Source organism: Herpailurus yagouaroundi, unplaced genomic scaffold, assembly GCF_014898765.1.
Source record: "Herpailurus yagouaroundi ecotype Mexico unplaced genomic scaffold, PumYag 166, whole genome shotgun sequence".
NCBI lineage: Eukaryota > Metazoa > Chordata > Mammalia > Carnivora > Felidae > Herpailurus > Herpailurus yagouaroundi.
The window spans coordinates 3,702,766-3,714,389 of record NW_024412407.1 but is presented as its reverse complement, the minus strand read 5'-3'; the positions used below and the strand labels follow the sequence as shown (position 1 = coordinate 3,714,389).

General features: G+C 42.7%; 1 pseudogene; it reads right to left on the bottom strand.

Annotated features, from left to right (window-relative positions):
* The window catches only part of LOC121039005 (actin-related protein 2/3 complex subunit 3-like), a 13,710-nt pseudogene extending 8,574 nt beyond the window's left edge, over window positions 1-5,136 (bottom strand).
* Between the last annotated feature and the right edge of the window lie 6,488 nt (window positions 5,137-11,624).

Sequence of the window (11,624 nt, the reverse complement as noted above, 5' to 3'; positions counted from 1 at the left end):
TTCTTTCTTTCTTTCTTTCTTTCTTTCTTTCTTTCTTTCTTTCTTTCCTTTTTCTCCTTCCCTCCCTCCCTTCCTTCCTTCCTTTCTCCATCCCTCCCTCCCACTCTCCCACTCTCCCTTCCTCCCTCCCTCCCTTCCTTCTTTTCTTTCTTTTTAGAGAGAGAAAGCACTCACAGAGGGGCAGAGGGAGAGAGAAGAATCCTAAGCAGGGTCCATGCTCAGCTCAGAGCCCAATGCAGGCTCGATCCCATGACCCTGGAATCATGACCTGAGCTGAAATTGAGGGTTGGATGCTCAACCGACTGAGCCATCCAGGCCCCCCTTCAACTTTCTTTTCTTTCCTTTTTCTTCTTTCCTCCTTTCCTTTTCTTCTTTTTTCCTTGTTTTGGTTGAAATTTTTTTGAGTGTGTTTTTGTTACTTGCAACCCAAATAAAGAATCTGACCAATAAATAGTGTGTGCACTGAATTAATGTATTGCTAGGGCGGGGAGCTATGTTCACTTAAAACCAGGCCTGGCAGGGAGGAAGCAAAGAGAAACTCCCAAGAAAAACTTAGAAAATGATGCTTTTGGATCTCTAGGGAGCAGAGGTAGGGAGCTGAGTGGTGACTAATAGTGGAGAAGGTGAGGACATATTGGATTGGGACGGATGGACCATCCATCCTCCTAGGCTTTATCCTATGAGATGCCCTTGAACCAGCCAATCTCCCTGGTAGAACTTGGAGATACATGGGAAGCCAGGAGAACTGGTTGACTTTCCCTTGGGGGGTGAGATGACCCCAAGACTAGAGAGGCAAGAGCCTGGTCAGGTGTCTGGCCTATCTCCAAGCCTCTCAGGGCATGCTGCACCTCAGTCCCTGTTAGTGCTGGCCAACCTAGGGACATCACCATTTCTCTACTTCATTACAACCTTGGGCTCAAGCCTGTTGATGTTCTATGGCCAAATATGTCCCTCATGTTTGCTTTGGAAAGGTTATACCCAAATTCCCCTCTAGAATCTCCTCTGTTGCATGTAAATAGTGCTGCTGTAAACCCCCTGGGTGCATGGGTCTGGTCATTGTCCTGGGGTAAACTTCTAGAAGTGGAACTTGTTGGGTCAAAGGTTATGAACATTACCAAGGTTTTTGATTCTTATACCAGCAGAAAATATTATCCATTACTAGAAAACAGACATACAGATTTCCACCCTTGTCAACTAGGAGAAGGCTGATGGCCAAATAAGTAATGTAAGAGGTGACCTGTTTTTCAGAAATACAGACTCATGTCACAATGTCTATAATAAATTAAATTAAGACCATAATATGTGCTGTGGATGCAGCAGATCACATGGCATTAAACAAATTGGACTGCCTGGTTCCCTGGAGACAAGGGCTAGAAAGCACCGGAGAGAAGTAACGGGGTTCTCAGGGTGCCTTCTTGGAAGTAGGAAGTGTTGCAGACAGCAGCTGTGGTTGCATTTCCTGAGGGTAACTTCAGTGCAAGTGGGGGGTAGCACCAGAGGAAGGCAAAGGACATTTCTCTCAGGGAACTCTTTGATGAGGGAGATCACCAGCTACAAACAAAATGATCTCAGGAGAGAGATTTTGTCCTGGAACAGGCGAGAATGTTCTACCATTCTGTCCACAGTTGGAAAGATTAATGTATTTGACAATGTCTTCAGAATGTGGGAAGAGCTGTAACAGAAGAACGGATGTAGGGGACCCGGGGGTGGCACAAAGGAGGGAGCCATTAACTTCGCCTGTTGGAGAAAGAGGGGCCATGACCTGGTTTGTGAAGAATGAGTAAAAGTTTGCCAGGTGGGTGAGTGGGAGAGACGCAGGTAGAGTGAGGGGCGTACGTGTCACCCGGGTGGCCCTTCCAATTTGGGCTACAAAAAACATGCCCCGGCGAGTCCACAGAATTTAGCGCTCCAGGCACCATATGCAATGATGTCAGATCCCGAAGGACAGTCTGGGGTCCTCTGAGGCCCACTCTCTCCCCAAGACCCTTGGGTTACCAATGTTGAGTAACCACAGGGCCAGTGTGGTGCTGGCCCAGCAGCCTTGCTGCAGCACAGGGCTGGTAGTCAGCCAGGGACTGACTTCCACCCGTCAGTCCTTAGGTGGAAGCTGGGTGAACTGGAGGCATTTGAAAGGACAAAGGTACTGGGGTGATGTCATGCCCTGAGGGTGTGCCTCTCAAGCTTGGGCTCCTTGCTTAGGAAAGCACACTCTTAGCTGAACTGGTCAGCATTCCCTGTTTAAAACCCTCTGTTTTTCCACCAGGAGCTCCGTTTCCTGCCCCGGTGGGGGAGAGTGCACAGCTTCTGATCATAGACGTGTGTTAATTTCCAGGGCTGCTATGAGACAAAGTACCACAAACGAGGTGGCTCCAAACAGAAATGTATTGTCACAGAGTCCTGGGGAAATCTGCAGGGCCACGCTCCTTCTAAAATCTGTAGTTGGTGGGGGGTTGGTGCCTGCGTGGCTCAGTAGGCTGTGTCCGCCTCTTGACTTTGGCTCAGGTCATGAATCCAGGGTCCTGGGATCAAGCCCTGAGTTGGGCTCTGTGTTGAGCGTGTAGCCTCTCTCTCTCTCTCTCTCTCTCTCTCTCTCTCTCTCTCTCTCTCCCTCCCTCAGCTCCTCTCCCCTGCTCACATGTGCCCTCACTCTCTAAAATAAAATAAAATAAAAAATAAAGCTTGTAGGAGAACGCTTCCTTCTTTGTGGTTCCTAGGACTGTAGACACAACCCTCTAATCCTCAGTGTTCACATGACTGTCTCTCTGTGTCTTCATATGGCTGTCTTTTTATAAGGACACCAGTCATATCGGATCAGGGGCCCACTCTACTGCGATGCGACCTCATCTTAAATAATCACACCTGCAGTGACTCTATTTCCAACTAAAATCCCATTCTGAAGGTACTGGGAGTTAGGACTTCAACACATTTGGGGGAGGGTGCGCAGGGCACAATTAAACCCCTGACAGCGTCTCTCAGACACAAGGCAGAGCTTTCCGATGGTAAGGACTGGAGTTCCCCGAGCTCTGAAGTGTCGCTCAGAGGTGGCAGCTCAGGAACATGGTGTTCCAAGGCTGTTACAAGATCCAAGGCTGTCCAGCATTGTGGCCACAGGAAGGTGTGGGCCGCAGGGAGCTGGGGCTGGCAGAGCCAGACCTCGGTGCTGTGGGTCTGGAGGGAGAGGGTAGAGTTGAATTCCCGTCAAGGGACCCATCGCGGGGCCCTTTCTCAGGTGTTCTTCGAGGAAAGAGGCTCCCAGTGTAAAGCTCATTCTGGAGCATATTCCTTCCAGAACTGGTAAGGAGTGAGGAAGGGATCTCACTAGATACTTGGGTGTTTTTTTTTTTTTTTCTGAGTTTCCTTGGATGTTTTTGCCCTTAAAAGAAATAGAGAGTATTAGTATGGGGTACAGTGCTGTGTGCTAGGGAGCACATATCAACCCAGCTGATAAGTTTATTGTGTTCTAAAATTTATAGATGAGTAAAAGGAGAATTAACATCTTTAATAAAATAAAAGTTTTTCCTACCAAACAGGGTGTGCCTTTCGGTTTAGTCAAGGCTTTTGTGCCACTCGGCAGAACTTGATTTTTTCCCTATAGTTCTTGCATATTACTTGTTTGCTAAGACCTTTGATCTCTTTGCTTATTACTGTAACAAGAATCTTCTCTTGTTCTAATCAGTTGTGCTTTGTGTTAATAGGAAAGCTATTGAGTTTTGTACAATAATCTTGTGCCCAGCCACTTTTCTGAATTGCCTTTTTGTCTGTGGCAGTTTTCAGTTGATTCTCGTAGGTTTTCCAGGTTTATGATTACCTAGTGTATTCCTTTATGATTTTTTATATGTTTTATGTTTTTCTGTTATTAATGTCCATTGGCTAATCCCTCCTACCCATTAAGTAATGAAGGTGACTGTGATCATCCTTAACTAGTTTCTGACTTTCCTGGGAATACTTGTAGTGTTTTCCTGCTAAGAATAATGTGGCTTTGTTGTTTTGGTTAGAGTCACACATGAATGCATCTGGGCTTGAGTTCATTCATCTTTTTTTTTTTAATGTTTATTTTTGAGAGAGAGAGAGTGTTGCATGAGTGGGGGGAGGGGCCCAGAGAGACAGAATCTGAGGCAGGCTCCAGGCTCTGAGCTGTCAGCACGAAGCCGATGCAGGGCTTGAACCCATGAGCTGTGAGATCATAACTTGAGCCAAAGTCAGATGCTCAACTGACTGAGCCACCCAGGTGCACCCCCCCCTTTTTTTTAATGTTTATTTTTGAGAGAGAGAGACAGAGTGTGAGCAGGGAGGGACAGAGAGAGAGGGATACACAGAATCTGAAGCAGGCTCCAGCTCTGAACTGTTTTCACAGGGCACGACTTGAGACTCAAACTCACGAACCATGAGATCATGACCTGAGCCAAATGTGGGACACTTAACCGACTGAGCCACCCAGGTGCCCCTCATTCATCTTTTCAGTGGAGAGTATTTGAAACTTTCTTGTCTCTCCCTCTCCCCACTGCCATCCACTGGATTTTCTTTTTCTTCTAACAGTCTTCCTTTTTATAGAGCATTTGCCATTTAATTGATATTTTTACTTACACAGAGTTGAGCAAAATTTCTTCGCATCAAAGAAATAGTCTCATTTACATATTCTTGTTTACTATTTTTTGCATTTATGTTTTCCCCTTTACCTACCCTTCCCCCATGCTATGATTTGGTTAGCTGATGGTTTTTTCCCCCCTAAAGAATTAGTTTTGAGGGGCACCTGGCTGGCTCAGTCAGAAGAGCATGTGATTCTTGAGCTGGGGGTTATGAGTTCGAGCCCCACGTTGGGTGTAGAGATTACTCAAAGGAAAAGAATTAGTCTTGAGTATATATTTTCCCAGATTTATTGAGATATAATTGACATAAAACTTTGTGCAAGTTTCAGGTGTACAACGTGATGATTTGATACATGTATATATTTACAAACTGATTACCACAATAAGGTTAGTAATACATCCATTACTTCACATAACTTTGAGGTATATAATACAGTCACCATGCTGTACCTTAGATCCCCAGAACTTATGTATCTTATGACTGGAAGTTTGTGCACTTTGGCTGACACTTCCCCATTTTCCTTACCCTCCAGCCCTTGGCAACCACCATGGTACTCTCTATGAATTTGGCATTTTTAGATTCCACACATAAGCGATACTCTACAGTAGTTGTCTTTCTCTGTCTGACTTATTTCACTCAGTGTAATGCCCTCAAGGTCCATTCATATTGTTACAAATGGCAGAATTTCCTTCTCTCTTTTTAATGGTTATATAAGCTAACTAATATTCCTGTGTGTGTGTGTGTGTGTGTGTGTGTGTGTACACGACATTGTCTTTACCCATTCATCTGTCTATGGATACTCAGGTTGTTTCCATGTCTTGGCTATCGTGAATAATGCTGCAATAAACATGGGGACGCAGGTATTTCTTAAACATAGTGATTTCATTTCCATTGGGTATATATCCAGAAATGGGATTGCTGGATCATATGGTAGTTCTATTTCTAGTTTTTTTCTTTTGAGGAAATATTATGACTCTTTTCCACAGTGGCTGCACCAATATATATTCCCACAAATGGTACACAAGAGTCCCCTTTTCTCCACATCTTCACCAACACTTGTTACTTGTCTTTTTGGTAATAGCCATTCTAACAGGTGTGAAGTGATAGCTCATCGTGGTTTTGTTTTGCATTTCCCTGTTGATTAGTGATGTTGAGCATCTTGTCATATTCCTGTCGACCATATGCATGTCTTCTTTGGAAAAAATGTCTGTTTATATCCTTTGCCCATTTTTAATTGGATTTTTTTTTTTTTGCCATTGAGTTGCATGGATTCCTTATACCTTTTGGATATTAACCCCTTTACCAGATATATGGTGTGCAAATATTTTTTCCCATTCCCGTAGACTCTACTTTTAATTTTTTGAGATTTTTCTCCCATTGACTGCCTTTTCCTTTTGTTGATAATTTGCTTTGATGGGCAGAAGCTTTTAAGTTTAATGTAGTCCTACCTATTCATTCTTACTTTTGTTGCTTGTGCTTTTGGTGTCATATCCAAAATAATCATTGCCAAGACCAATGTCAAGGACCTTTTCTCTATGTTTTCTTCTAGGAGTTTTACGGTTTTAGGTCTTACATTGAAGTCTTTAATGCATTTGGAGTTAAGTTTCGTGAATGAAGACTTTCATTCTTTTGCATATGAATATCCAACTTTCCCAACTGCATTTGTTGAAGAGACTATTTTCCCCACTGAGTATTCTTGGCTCTCTTGTCAAACGTTAGTTGACTGAATATGCATGAGTTTACTTCTGGGTTCTTGGTTCCGTTCCATTGGTCTATGTGTCTGATTTTATGCCAGTACCATACTGTTTTGATCACTATAGCTTTGTGATATAGTTTGAAAAGTTCCCAAATACATTTATAAGCTCTATTGTTTTTCTGTTTTCTCATTTAAGTTTCTAGTTTTATCTTTAGGAAGTCTTTAGTTTTTCTGTGGCTCCTTTTTTAACCTTGTGAGTGGGATGTTTAATTCATTTATTTTCATTTTCACATTTATGTGTTTTACTATTTAAATCAATAAAATATTTTTGTCTCCAGTCTTCTGCAATTTCAGTTTTAATTTCTCTTCTTATGAATTAATTACTTAAGACTTTTTAAAATTCCATTTAGTAGAGTTTAAAAAACTTTGTGTTACCTATTTCAAGTTTAATTACATTATCATAATAGAATGTCTATTAAGCTATAGAATTTATTCAGTTTTCTTTTGGTCTAATAGTCGATTCTGGTGAATTTTCCATAAGCCCTTCAAAAGATGTATTTTTTGTTTTCAAAGTATAGAGTTCAATATATATCAATTAGATCAATCATATCAATTTTGTTACTCAAATGTACGTCCTTATTTTTTTGTATTGTTCTGTCACAGGCTAAGAGGGGTAAAATAAACTCTTACACTAATAATATGTGTGTTGATTCCTTCTTGTTTTTTCAGTAAACTTTGTTGCTATGTTATTTGGTTGCACAGGTATTTGTTAAATCCTCCTGGTAAAGTAAATCTTTATTGTTATAAAGTGCCTATAATTTTTACCTTAAACCAGTATTAGCGAGGTAGGATCTTGTTTTCCTGCTTTTCATTCCTTCCATTATTCCTTCCCCCCACCTTCCCCCACATCTTTCTTTATTTTGTCTATGTGGTATATTTTTTAATGCTTTTAAAAAAATGTTTATTTATTTATTTTGAGAGGCGGGAGGGAGGGGCAGAGAGCGAGAGAGAGAGACAGAACCCCAAACAGGCTCCTCACTGTCAGCACAGAGCCCAATGCAGGGCTTGAACCCACAAACTGTGAGATCACGACCTGAGCCAAAATCAAGAATCGGACTCTTAACTGACTGAGCCACCCAGGTGCCCCTATGTGGCATACTTTTGCCCATCCTTTATCTTTAAAACGTACTGAGTCATCTTGCTTTGGGCGAGACTCTTCTATTTCGGTGGCAATTTGTACTTTTGTCCTTTGGCCAATTCAGGGCAGCGATGTCCTGAAGTAGTGCCCACTGGCCTAGGGATTTGGCTGTTTGATGGAAGCCTTTTTTTGTTTGATTATTTGTGTTTTTGAAAATGTCTTTATTTCACTTTCATCCCCTGCCTTTTTTGGCTATTTCCCGACATTTTTTTTTCCCAGGAGAAAATTGTGTTTTGTTTTAAGAGCTAACGGTGTGATTTTAATATTTAAAAAAATTGCAGTATAGTGGATATAAAATATTACATTAGTTTCAGGTGTACAATATATAATTAGATCCAACAATTATATACATTACAACTTTTAATTATGAAAATTTCAAACATAGTGGGGAGATGAAAAACAAGGACAATGGACATCGGTAAAGCCTCCTCTGGATTCCAGAATTGTTAACATCTTGCCATATTTACTTTATTCCTCTCTCTCTCTCTCTCTCTAGTCATATCTGTTTCTATATCTATATTGATCTATCATTCATTTTTAAAAGTTTATTTATTTACTGAGAGACAGAGGCAGAGAGAGGAGAATGAGAGAGAAGAGAGAGAATCCCAAGCAGGCTCTCCACTGTCAGCGGGGAGCCCGATATGTGGCTTGAACTCATGAACCGTGAGATCATGACCTGAGCCGAAATCAAGCATTAGACGCTTGACTGAGCCACCCAGGCACCCCTATATTGGTTTATCATTTAAAAGTAATTTGGGGGCGCCTGGGTGGCGCAGTCGGTTAAGCTTCCGACTTCAGCCAGGTCACGATCTCGCGGTCCGTGAGTTCGAGCCCCGCGTCGGGCTCTGGGCTGATGGCTCAGAGCCTGGAGCCTGTTTCCGATTCTGTGTCTCCCTCTCTCTCTGCCCCTCCCCCGTTCATGCTCTGTCTCTCTCTGTCCCAAAAATAAATAAACGTTGAAAAAAATATATTAAAAAAAAATTAAAAAAAAAATAAAAGTAATTTGTATAAAATTTACATACATATGTTTTGTAAGTCCCTTCCAACAATTCTTAGGGGACAGGGACCAGAAGTTCTGGAGAGACCCAAACTAATAGGTTAGAATTAAATTGTGCTGGCATTAGTTCATTTTGCTTATGCCAAACAAAGTTGATTGTTTCTATATCTGTTTTAAGGCTGGATTTGTTTTTTTCTCAGCTCTTCATTGGCTGGCCATCTCATAGCTCTGGGTGTCCTTGGTAAATCTAGCAAACATTCTTTCTTATATTTTATGAGAAAAGACCAGAGAACCTCTGCCTTCTTTAAAGAGGAAGCTGGCCTTTTCAATGTGGCACAAGATTAGGGGTAGAAAAAGACATATCAGGGAAATACGTTCAAATTCTGTGTCTGTTCCCTTTTGCCCCAGCCCAAATGTCTGAATGGGTCTCTTTTTTATTAACTGCAAAATAAAAGGCCTCAAGGGATGTTTCCCTAGGAGCAAGAGTAGATTGGCTTGGATTTATATCTATGTCAGATAATGCGATTCTAGAGATAAGTAGGTAAGAGTTATGTCCCTATTCCAGCCACACTTCAGCTTTAGAATCTGTCAAATGTTCTGTGTGCATTTACAGATCCAAATAAATAAATAAATAAATAAATAAATAAATAAATAGAACTACCATATAATCCAGCAATCCCATTTCTGGATATATACCCAGTGGAAATGAAATCACTATGTTTAAGAAATACCTGCATCCCCACGTTTATTGTAGCATTATTCACGATAGCCAAGACATGGAAACAACGTGAGTATCCATAGACAGATGAATGGGTGAAGACAGTGTCAGACAGATCCAGAGAAGGGGATACAAAAAAGTTAAGAGTATATAGAATTCTAGGAATGTGAGCTGTTGAGTGTGCTGCCACCTTAAGGATATCCTAGGCATACTGGCTAAAAGGGAAGGGAAGAACTTGCCTGCTTAGCATAATAACAAGCTCGAGAGGTCTTACCCCAAGCAGATAAGATGTGGAATGAAACTGCCTGATTTCTAAGCATCTGCGTTTGACTAGAAACGGATAAAACAGGTGTATTTCATTAATACAGATGTGTTTGGATCTGATATCAAGGACTTGGCAAATGGATCTTGGTTAACACCCACTTCTCCTAAATTCCTGAATGATTGCCCACCTGGATCTGGAAATCTCAAGGCTTCTTTCCTCAAAGGCCTGCTTTTCTCTTGTGGTCTGCTCCCTCCTACCTCTGCCTCTGTGCAAATATCTTACTCGTGATTCCACATGAGGCAGAGTGTTGGTTTTTGCCATCTTATGGGGGTTCCCTCTACTTGGTCTGGAGCAAGGTGTGAATGAGTACAGTCTGGGGAATTTCTGTGGACCACGTTGATGATGACGAATGGCGGGGGAGGGATTTTCCCAGTCAGGAGTCCACTTTCGTGGCGTTTCATTGTTCTTCCCTTATGATGTGTAGTGTTTCAGGCTGGCAGCAGGCTGTGAACAAAGAAATTGTATGCGGTAGTCTCTTCCGATATGCTGTGACTTGGCAAAGGGCTGAAGGCAAAACCATGCACCTGCATGACCTTTTTAGCTAGACAAAGAATCCTCTCTCCCCCCAGCCCCCCAGGAAATACTCCCAGACCACAGCACAAACAAGCCCTAATTAAGTCTTTCCTCGGATCCTGATGTCTTTTCCTCTAACCTTTCCTTGGGTTTAGATGTGTAATTAAGAAGAAAGGGTGGGGGAGAACAGAATCAGGTATAAGACACAGCTGGAAATTGGGAGCTACTTAATAGCCAGTGAAGTCTGGAATCTGTTCTGGTGGCTCTTCTGATGGTTTGAACACAGCAAGGGATATGGTAAAATGATGGGGAAATTAAGGTGCTTTTGATGAAAAAATTGGTTGCAGTTATGTGACTGAGCAATTTGCTCAGACATTTTGAGTTTCTTGTGTTTTTGCCTTTTTGTTTCTGAATAAAAGAATTTCAATGTTTTTCAGCCAATATTTAAAGATAATATAGGTGCTTGGTGCTTCCCTGGGAAGGCTGTGAACACACCCTTACAATTATATGCAAAATTTGAGGCTTTGTGTAGTTATCTGAAAAGAGAGTCCCATAGATTTTAATCATGTCCCCAGTGGGTTCAAGACCTGTTCTCTTCCCCCAGAGTTTAAGAACTACTGGTATTAGGGGCACCTGGATGGCACAGTCATTTAAGCGTCCAACTTCCGCTCAGGTCATGATCTCGAGGTTTGTGAGTTCGAGCCCCGCGTCGGGCTCTGCGCTGGCAGTGCGGAGTCTTCTTGGGATTCTCTTTCCCTCTCTCTCTGCCCCTCCCTGCTCGTGTGATCTCTCTCTCTCTCAAAATAAATAAATAAAAGCTTGAAAAGAAACCCCGCTGGTATTAGAGAAGGATCTGGAGACAAAATCTGGAAGGATAGCCATATTTGGAAGCCATGGAGACATGATGGAGCCTATAAAAGTTGGGGAAGGAAGCAAGCCCCGGACAGACCCATGGGAGGCAGTGAGTGGTTAAGCCTGTGTACTCTGGAATCAGATACACCTGAGCTCAGAGCTTGGCATCCTCTTCACTTATTAACCGTGCTGGCTGTATGATGGGGCAAGTTGTATCTCTAAGCTTCAGTCTTCAGTTTTCTCATCTAGCGAATGGGATGATAGAACCTACCTCGCAGAGTGATTGCAAGGATTGAGGTCATCCATGGAGCATGCCTCCTTGCTTCCCTGTGGACGTGTGTGTGCACGTGTGTGTGTCTTTGTCTCTACTCGTACTTTGCTTTTTCCTGTGCATCGTACGCCTCCTTCTGGGCCAAGCACCTGTATAGGCCTCAAGAGGCCCTGCATTCGATCCCACTGTTTTTTCTGCTTTCTTTGGAAAAGCGATCATTGCGACGTGGTGTCCTTGGCTGATTATCCTCCTTCCAGCTCCTCTAGAGACCGCTTTGCTGGCCGGGTTGAGAGCTGCATATTTGCACTTTTCCAAGCAGTTTAGGGAGAATTAGAGCCTAGGAGCCTAGAGCCTGGAGCGTGGAGCCAAGTGAGCCAGCCTCCTCTGGGAAGGAGAGACCAAAATAGTGCTGCTAGGGGAGAGCCTGTCTTCTGCAGCGCCTCGGATAGTGGCTGCCTCAGGCAGCC